We start from the raw sequence: 10,780 nt of genomic DNA on the forward strand, positions 1-10,780 counted from the left end.
GCCACCCATCCTAAGCCTGCACAGTCCTTGCCCTTCAAAGTAGTATATTTCCTGCAGGCTGGGGAGGGAATGGGGGTTATTTCTGGGCGATTCTCTAATAAAATCCTGTCAGACCTGTCTGAACACTGAACCCTTCGTGGCACCAGTTATCTAGAGGAAAGAAATTTTCCTTAGTCAAATTTACGAGGCTGGGTTAAAAACCAGGCTGAAACAGAGCCTAGCGAGTCCCCATGGCAAAATGATTCATCTTCGTAGAGTCGGAAAATCTATTTTTATCACCTTTATTCAGCTAGCTCCTCGTTTTTATTCTCTCCCTGAACGACTGTTATTTCCTTCATGGTGCTGAATAGACCAAATGTCTCAGGAGTCTGAAACTTCTCTCTCCGGGCTGTTCCCAGTGTGGCTGATTCAGCAGCCTGGGGAGAAGGGGATTGTTCTGCCCTGCATGGGTGGGTGCCGCACAATGTGAAGGTCGCATCAAACAGCGGCTGCAGGCTCCAGCAGCCTGCCTTTTACTCAGGAATGTTGCCTGGAGCTGTGTGCGGCTCTGTCTGGCTCTGACTCTCCTAGGGGTGGAGAGGGGGAGTGGGCCGCCATAACTCTTCCAGCCTTGAAGACCTTCCCGCAGGAGGAAGGGGCCTCCTGACGGGCCCTCCTTTGGACTGGTGAGCAGGGCACGGAAGGTTGCCAGTGTGTCTCCTCAATCTCATAACAGCAGAAAGGGACTTCCTGACACCGTTTTATCTGTTCCCCTGTTTCCTTCAGTTCTGTAACTGTGCCATTCCATATTCCAACTGGCGCCTACTAGAGTCCCAAGAAATGCTGCGGGGAATGGTGACTGTCTTCTATAATAAGAAAGTTTAAAAGATTGAGTTGTGGAACACAAACCCACTCTTAACTGAGTTTGCTTGTCGAAAAGATTCATCACACAGACCATTTGGGAGAAATGACAATGGCAGCTAGGGAAGCGACAGGGGTGTCGACCACACGGGGATAGTGCAGGGTGTTGGGGGAATTTTCAGCACCTGGTATATAGTAGGTGCTCAGTCAATATTGGTTAAACAAATGGCCCAGATGCAGTTCCTTGTAGCCCTCAGTTGCCTTCTTAGCAGTCAGTGTGATAAAGTTGCTGAGAGCTGACGTTGCAGAGTCAGGTGGCTAAGCCCAACCCTTAGTTTTACGCTCTTTGACAGGTTACTTAATTATTTGAGCCCTCTGTCTCCCCATCTGTAAAATAGGTGTACTATAAGAACTACTCTATATGGTTCCCATGAAGAGCAAATTAATTAACATAGACAAAGAGCCTAGATTGTTTCCTGTTCTGTGGCTCAAGAGAGGAAGAAGAGGAAACCCAAGATGAGGGAAGAGCGGTCATTGAGATGAATTTGGGACTCTTTGAGATTTTGGCCCTGTCTTCTGGGTTCAGCAGTTCTCTGAAACCGTGATTGCAGTGACTATAGACCTTTATCCAGTAGAGAGAATAAAATGGAATTTAGGGAGAAAAAAAGACTCCTTCCAATCTCTCAGCCAATGCTATTCAGCTTCGACTCCATGCCAGGTAGGAGCAGACCCTGGGTGTTCAGTGTTGAACCGGTCAGGGTGGCCCTGGTGGGTGCTGAAGCTGAACCTAGAAGGGTGTCAGGCGTGGTGACAGAGCTTCCATTAACACAGTTGTCGCATTTGTTTTCCTCTAACTTTACAAAGGATCGTTAGCTCAGCACAGTGGTTCCTGCCTGTGTTCCAGAGACTGGGGAGGCCGAGGTGGAAAGATAGCTTGAGCCCAGGAGTTTACGGCTGCAGTGAGTTCTGATTGTGCAGTTGCACTTCAGCTTGGGTGACAGAGCGAGACCCTGTCTCTTAAAAAAAGGAAAAAAAAAAAAAAGGATGTCGAGTAGGCTTAGAAGGATGAGGCTTTCAAATTTAGCTCCTAGCAGGGAGTGGGGCTGAGGGAGTAAGGAGAGAATTGTGTCTGTGTGGAGTGGGGTACAAAGCCCAACTCTAAGCAGTGTAAACGCTGTCGCTGTCGCCGTGGGCGTTGGACTGAACCAGGCAGCTGGAGGGAAGTGCCAAGCAGGGGTGTGTGTGATCAACGTGGGAAATGTGAAGGGGCGGGGGGCAGTATAAAAGCATGAGAACCAAAGCAGGTGTTAGGATGAGATGAAGAGCCCCAGCTTCGTAGACCCCTAGAGTGCAAAGCCCAACCTTGAGAGCGTAGGCTGAGGAAGGCTGGATTCCTTCGGCGTCTTCCTGTCTTCCCAGCTCTTGGTACTGCCGTGGCAGGTGAGCTTGTGGTCAGAGCCTGCAGCCTCCCCCCTCTTGGAAACACGGGGTACATGTGAGCTGCTGATTTCCACCTGGTTCTGCCAGTCTGTAGAACATTTGGATATTTTAACTTGGTGAATCCTCTCTGGACTGGAGAACCTCAACAGTACCACCCTTGACCCATTCGCTCCCTTGTGCCAGCTCTGTTTCTAAGGGGCAGTTTTCTCCCTAGACATCTTATGGCCCAGACCTGACAAGCCACTCCTGGGAACTCTAGAGTGGAATAGTTAAGTTTTATTCTGCCCTCATCCCTGTGGCTGGATCAATTCCTCGGGTCTCTGTTTTCTGTAAGCAGTCATTTCTTCCATAGCAGCCAGCTATGAAGAAGCAGGGCTTACGGAACGACTGGGGCATGTTTTACATGGCTGTGTTCAGCTCTTTCTGTTTGATTCCCATGTAAGCTTTGGCAGTGATTCCCACGGCATTTCTGTGGGAGGTGCTGGGAATGGCTTTGGTAAATAGCCCCCTGGCTGTTGTTGGCTGTGTCCCTGCAAATACCATAAAGGATGCGACTTGAAAAGTTACTGAGGTTTCCTTGTCCCTCCTAGGGCTGACCCCAGGCCTGACATCTGGAAACCTGACCTCAGGTTTTCATACTTGCGGTGTGAGTGGCGGTCTGGAACGGGTCTGTGCTGCTGGCTGCTTCTGGGGCACTCGGTGCCAAGCAGAGCCCGCCGTATCGCGGGTACCCTCTTCCTCTCATTATCCATACTAGAATTTTCACTCTGGCCCTGAATCTGCCAGAGTCTTTTTGATAGAATCTCATTTCATCTTTCTCATTTCTGTTTTAATTTTTCACTCCCAGAAAAACTAAACAGCCTTAGAACTTTCCAATGTATTGATTTATTTACAGTGCTGCTGCTACATCTGGCTTTTAGGAGTCTGGAAAAGCTTAAGACATTTTTGGATGTATGTGTGTGTATGTGTATATATATATATTTTTTCCTCCCCTAGGAAGTTACTAATGGTGGGAGGTTTTTGCTTTCAAGTTATTCAATAAAGGTAATTGAATACTGAAATCTTTAGATAAATGAATTAACCCTAAAAACTTGTAGGAAGAAAAAAATACCTAAGAGAAAAATTGATCCAAGCAAACTTGTTAGAAAGCGAAAAATGATTAGTACCCGAGCGTCTTTTGCTTTCTGATTCTTCTTTTTGCCTTTTAATAGCCCATGCCATCTATCGAGCTATGTTCCTTGTTTCCTCTATTCTCTTAAAACAGATATTTTTAAGGTTTATTCCACATCGAGATTTCAGTTGTTTCCAGAAAGCCATGCCATCACAGTAGCTTGTGTTCCATTCTCCTGGGAAGGAACCTGATCTAAGCATTTCCTGAAGTCAGAGGACAGTTTTACATCACAGACATCTTCACAGTAAAAGAGGAAAAGAAGTACTATGTAGTGTTTATACCTATCAACTCCAGTGCATTGACAATAAGAACTAAATAGATTATTAAATAACCCTAACATTATTTTTAAAGAATGATCTGTTTTAATGCTGGCAAAGCGGGTTATCATATGTAACAGTCAAGGGACTTATTTTAAGAAATAAGTAACTAGACCATCTTTCTTAACATTGGCATGATTTTGGCGAATAATGAGTTGGTTTGATGAAAACATAAAATGTGTGACTTGTGAGGAAGAAAGTAACACATGGAACTATGTGTAAGGGATGTGGGTGTCAATTCCATTGATAATGCAGGACCTTCTTCCCCAGGAAGGAGTATTTGTCCCTAAGACAGCTAGTATCTTTCAAAGCACAGAACGTCTAACTCAACTAAAGGCATTTCATTTATATTATAAATATACATACATTTTGTGTATTTTTAATAGGAATCTATTACCCACATTTTAGATTTCAATATAGAAACATAAAACACAGGAACTACGTTTGACAGTGTTGACATCTTTGAGCTCCCATCTAGTGTTTTGTCCCCAGTAGAACTTGGATGTAAGAAAGTTGGATTTGCCATGAAATTTACTCAGGTTAAGACTGTAGATCGAGTTTGTTATGTATGGTAACAAAACTTCAGGCCCATTTCCGCCAGATTGGAGCTTTCTTCTTTGTCTGTGAGCACAGGCTGATGCTGACATTCTGTCCAGCAGGTGGGATGTAGCCTGGTGGCCGTCCTGTCTGCACTGTGACCATGACTGATTGAGCAACCCGCTCTCACCATCGTAACTCTGCAGTCCAGGTGTCAGCCCCCTTGTCCAGCCTCTGGGCCCCAGAGCAGTGCTAAACTATGGGCCCTGACATCTTGGCGGGGTTCCTGATAGAAAAACAAAGGCGTCCCTGTGTTACAGTTTTATAGACAGCATGTGGTGTGTATTTATTTTATGATAGGTTTTTATCACGTGGTAGAAAGATGCTACTACGTCTTAAGTGAATGATCACTTCACCCCATCATTCCACACCTCCTAATTGGGTTGGGGGGGGGCATGAGAGACAGATTCGGGAGCATTTGGACAGGCCTGCCACAAACAGTTTCCTTCTCTAGACATAGACTTTTATATTTTTATCTGAAATTCGACCTTTCCACCTCTGGGCACGCTTTCCTGCAGCAAGTAACATGGCGGAGTCTCGGTCTTACTATTCCACACTCCCCCTGCTTGTCCTCGAGCCTCCTAAGCTCCAAACCTACAATTATGCTGGATGTTTTATGTGTTACACTTTGGCTCATAATGGGCCAACTGAAAGATAAACTGCAATTAAATAAATCCATGACCCTTTTGAGAACAAATAAATCTGTTGAAAGGGTTTAAGAACATAGCAACTCCTCGAAAAACTGTGAACATGCTTGAACCCTTTGAATACGAGTGACCTTTCTCCTCTGTGTGTGTATGTACACCGAAACTTTTTAAAAGATCTCTGAAGCCTTCTGTGTTCTTAACCCCATAAGGTTTTTCTTGGCAAGACTTGAAGAAAACGTAGCTGTCATCTACTCTGCTCCTGTTGAAGGGAGCCGTTGCTTCTGGGAGTCTCTGCGGTGTCAGGAAGAAGCCCACAGGGGACAAAACAGCCCAGGAGCCTCTGGGTGCTCACGGCTCCCTGGTTATTCTGTTACCTAGTTACCTAGCTATTCCATTACAGTCAGCCTGCTCCCCAAGCAAGGCCAACCTTTTCTTTTCCTTTGATTATTTCTCGTGTGTCTCCAGGGCTGGGAGCTGTGACCCTGGGGCCTGCCCTGGACCACACATATCTTCTGTTGCCACCACATTTATCTCTGAACACTGAGACATCCCTACTACTATTGAAACAATTTTGCTTCCCAGGGAGGCTCATATATCTGTGCCGGGGCAGCTTCTGAGGACCACACGAGGTTTGCTGTCATGAGTTTGGCCGTCAGGGACTGCCCAACTTGCCTAAGTTATCTCTTGGGTCCTTAATCTGTGACTCCAGTTGCCGGGTGATGAAGATGCGGAAATTTGCATTGATCTCTCTTCCCTTTTTTGCCTTTCCTGTTTCCATTCTGAAAACAACTGCTCTAAACTGGCAAAGGCCTAGGAGGACTTTGGTGTCACAGGACAAGTTACTTTCCTCCTTTCGTGTAACCTCAGAGTTACCATCAATACAGATTTTGTTTGTCATACCAGATTTCGGCATGATGTGGGTTGGAATGCTAAGAAAAACTTAAAGGTATTTTTAGCAAAATGGAACATTTTGATGCATATCTTTCTCCTGAAAAATTTCCCAGATTTGCTATTTCTAAATTTTTAGCAGCTTCACAAAGGGGTATTGTATTTGGGTCGGAAGAGAAAAATATTTTTATTTCCTGCCCTTGACGTTGAGTGGAATTGATAAAAAGCATCAAGGCTCTTACAGTTCTGGATCTCCTGCAAAAAAACACATTACATAAGAAAGAACTGCAGTGGTTTTTTCCTGTTTGTCAGTGTGAGGGAGGGTTACGTGGAAAGTGAAGGGCAGTCTTCAGCAGGAATGAAGAACAAAGAGCTTCGCTAGAAAATCACAGCAAGAGTGGCTGGGCAGCTCCCATGTCATCCGGCTCCAGCTCAATGGTGACCTTGACTGATAGTTAACAAGCTCCTTTACTCATATATATTCCTGAAAAGAAACTGTTGCTACCTGAGTTGTAGGGTGTTGGAGCTACCTACTGCTTTATTAAATGTTTATTTAATCAATAAACGAGTGACTGGTAGTCTCTTATGGTTGATCAGAAAATATTCATTAAAAATCATCACGGGTTTGGCTTTTCAAAAATTCAGGTAAACAGAGCTTATATTCTTAAGCAGTTGGAAGACAAAATAATGTATTCAGTCAAGAATATCCATTTCATTTCACTTATCGGAAGCTTAATTTTTTTGGCCATAGCGTAGATGGCCCAACTGTTAGGTTGGTTAAATTTGCCTAAGTAAAATATTAACAACAGGTTAAGTGTTTTGCAAAAAAAAAAAAAAAGAAAGAAAGAAAGAAAGGAAAAGGAAGACAGAAATTATTCTTGCTTGGCTTATCTGTTCATTCATTTATCAAGATTTCCCAGACGACTCTGTCAACACACTTTCTAAGCAGATGTTTGATGATACGCTGTTATCAGAGAGTAGAAAACTGCCTTCCACAGAGAACAAAGCAAAGTCCTCATCAGTCTGTATTTTTTAAAAATACAACAATAGTCCCGAGACAACTGTTTATGTTGTTCTGTTAACTTTTCTGTCTATGGAATTAAATCAAAAGGATTCCCCCCCCCCTCAACTTTCTTCTTTCTATTTTTCTTTCTTTGAGACACAGAGAGAGATTCTCTCGGTCACCCCTGGAACGTGCCATGGCATCAGCCTCGTTCACGGCACCCTCAAACTCCTGGGTTCAAGGGCTCTTCCTGCCTCAGCCTCCTGAGTGGCTGGGACTGCAGGCACCTGACATGATGCCCAGCTAATTTTTCTCTTTTTTATCGAGATGGTGTCTCACTCTTACTCAGGTTGGTCTCAAACTCCTGACCTCAGAGGATCAACCCTCCTCGGCCTCCCAGAGTGCTGGGGTTACAGACGTGAGCCACTGCGCCCAGCCCTACCCTCCTCTTGTCCTCTGTAACCTGCATCCAGCCTCTTTGCTCCTGTATGTTTCAGGCACTCTGACCACACTTTCTTGCCTGATTTACTGTTACACGTAGCATGTTATTCCAAGCAATCAATGTTCTGCTGCTTCTGTGATAGATTACGGCACTAACATGGTGGTGAGCTCTAAACACATTCGGAGCAAAAATTACTCTCCTGGGTCAGCCCCATTCTTCCTCTAGTTCAGCTCAGTGTTTGTTAGCCACAGAAATTCCGAGGATTCCACTTCCTCCATCTGTATAATTTCCTTAAGGAATATCTATTTGTATGTGTGTGTGTGTATCTATGCATGTGTTTGTGTGTACATATATGTGTGTATATATGTGTATATGCATGTTTATATGTGTGTATATGTCTATATATGTGTATGTATGTCTATGTATGTATATACACAGAGAGAGAGAGAGACATCTTTTTGTCATCCTGGGTCTTTGCTACTATAGGAGTCCAAGATTTGCAAATGAAGATTTTTCTTTGCACTTTCTCTTTCCTATTATTCTTTTCTGTAAAAGAAAATTATTTTAATTGGTAAGTAATCATTGTATCCTTTTATAATGTGATACTGTGATATATGTGAGCATTGTAGAGTGATTAGATCAGGTGAATTATATTTATCACCTCACATGCTTGTTTCTTTGTAAAGAGAACATTTAAAATCTACTCCTTTAGCAATTTTGAAATAGACAGTATTACCGTGGCCATGCTGTTTGTGAGATCGCTAGACCCTATTCCTCCTGTGTAACTGAATTTCTGTGCATTCTGACTGACATTTCCCCTCCCACGTTCACCCCCCTTCTCTTACCCAGCCTTTAGGAACCTCCATTCAGCTCTCTCTTTCTATGACTTTGACTTTTTTAGATTCCTAATATAAGTGAGATCACACAGTATTTATCTTCCTGTGGTTATTATTTTCAAAGGTGTTAACTACAGAGCCTACCTTCATGTCCTGGCTTAGCCACTTTTAGCTAGATGACCTTGGGCCAATTATTTAACTTTATTCTATGTTTTGCCTTTTCATCTGTAAAATGAGGATTAACTGTAGTACTGACTTTATAAGGTTGCTGTAAGGATTAAACGAGCCAATACATATACTGATTATATAAAGCCACTAGTGTATTTAGCTGGTCCACGATGCAAACTCAGAAAAAGGGGGCCACATAACAGTGTTGGTGAAAGTGTTAATGCCACTCATATCATTATAGCATGAACTTCTGTTTTCCCATCTGTTAAATGGCATAATAAACCTCTGTTTTCCCATCTATAAAATGGCATAATAATGGTCTCTAAATTATTTTATTTATTTTTTTTGAGACAGAGCCTCAAGCTGTCCCCCTGGATAGAGTGCTGTGGCATCACAGCTCACAGCAACCTCCAACTCCTGGGCTCAAGCAAGTCTCTTGCCTCAGCCTCCCAAGTATCTGGGACCACAGGCGCCTGCCACAACACCCAGCTGTTTTTGGTTGCAGCCATCATTGTTGTTTGGCGGGCCCAGGCTGGATTCAAACCCACCACCTTAGGTGTATGTGGCTAGCGCCTTAGCCACTTGAGCCACAGGCGCCGAGCCGGTCTCTAAATTATTGATTTATGAGGAATAAAGGTTCATGGATCAACTTAGTGTGTTATGGCACCTTACAAGCTCTCAGTGAATGGGGATGGATGGTTTTGCAATGATGTAGATCATTATACTTCTGTTTATTCTTTGTTTAAGGCATATACTTTAAGCCGTTGACTCACCAAGAGGTCCTGAAACTAAACTGGCTGAGTCACGATGAGCAGCCACTTGGCCTCTAGTTTCTCTTCCTCCTTTGTAGAATGATGGTGTTGAGCTAAGTATGCTGAATAGTTTCTTCCTTTAAAGTTGTTTTTGGCAATAACTGTATCACTCTGCTCATTTTTAAAAATATCTGTTAATGAGAAACTCGTCCTAGAGAACTACTTTTCCTGTCCCCAACCAAAAACTGTACCAAATTAGTCTTTTTAGTCTCTTAGTAAATTTTCTCTTATTCAAAAAATTTCACTGTTTTGTTTGACTAATGATGACATCAGCTGGCTTTGTTCCAAGGTATAATTGATCAGTCTATTATTCCCCAAGGTTCTTCTTATTTCCTATGGTTATATTTTTAATTTATAAACCTTTGGCCAGTTTCACCAAAAATTAAATCCCGCTGCCGTCCAGATACACGTTCCATACGTGGAGCAGAACGCAGTTTTATTTCTTTGCCAATGGCAGCTCTCCCCTTCCCCAACCCCAGATCTCCATCTTGTTTTTTTTTTCCTTTTGGAGAGTAGTCAGGAAAAACTGGTTTCCACTATAATCCCATCACCCCTAGAGGCAGGAAGACAACAGTGTGGTTTCAGGCCAAGAACGTTGGACTGGGAGCCCCAAGACCCGGGTTGCAGTTCAAGCTCTGCCTCCAGAGCTGAGGGGCTTGGGGCAGGTCACTGTGTCCTTTAGTCCTCACTTACCCCATTTTTGAAACAAAAGACTGAACAATTCCCATGACCTTTCTCCCTGCAAAGACTCATGGTTCCTAAACCTGCCCATTTGCCCCTACTCTTAATGCCAGCTACCATTTATTTAGCAACTGCAATCTGCCAGACATTATTCTAACAAGAGTTAACATTTATCCTGCGCTTGTTATATGTGAAGCACTTTACATCCATTATCTACTGCTCACAATGACCCGTCAAGGTAGACGCCACAGTATCTTCCTTTTACGGATGAGGAAACAGAGATCCAGGGATGCTAGTTAGGTCCAAGTTCATGGGTATATTGAAAGAGGGATACAGCTAGAATCTGAATCCAAGAGTCCAAGGCTACACCCTTCCCCTTGGTCATTTTATCATACAAGCATTTTATTTTTCCCCCTTCCCTCCCCACAACAACACTAGGAAGGATATAATAGTACCCTCATTTTAAAAATGAAGTGCAGGGAGGCAAAAGAACACCGGCCCAAGTTACCTAGCCAGTGAGTGACAGAGCTGGGATCAAACCCAGGCGTGGCTCTTAAACCCTGTGCTCCACAGCCTGAATGGAGTTTCACGACTCTCACAGGTGCGTCAAGTTGGAATCAATCACACACCTCTTGGCCTTTATGAGCTAGTAACAAGCTCAGTATGGTGCAGTTTAAAATAGATAACCTAATACGCGGTAGGGAGTAAGCAGAGGGAAGAGGGGAGGAAGGGGGTGGGGGTCACGGTGTATGGCACACCTCTTGGGAGTGGGACACAATTATAAGAGGGAATTCACCTAACAATTCAATCAGTGTAAACTAATTCTTTGTACCCTGAATGAATCCTAAACAATTAAAAAAAAAAGAAGGACACTTTGGCTTTTCTGTTTTTAAACTACTTATTTATTTATTTTACTTTTTTTTTTTTGAGACAGCGTC

The 10,780-nt window shown here is 43.5% G+C and overlaps 1 protein-coding gene across 5 annotated transcripts in view; it reads left to right on the forward strand.

The window, feature by feature from the left end:
* LIMCH1 (LIM and calponin homology domains 1) overlaps positions 1-10,780 on the forward strand; it is a 359,691-nt gene that overhangs the window by 189,764 nt on the left and 159,147 nt on the right. The gene's annotated exons all lie outside the window — the stretch shown is intronic.

This window comes from Otolemur garnettii, unplaced genomic scaffold (assembly GCF_000181295.1).
Source record: "Otolemur garnettii isolate 467f Iridium unplaced genomic scaffold, OtoGar3 scaffold00181, whole genome shotgun sequence".
Taxonomy (NCBI): domain Eukaryota; kingdom Metazoa; phylum Chordata; class Mammalia; order Primates; family Galagidae; genus Otolemur; species Otolemur garnettii.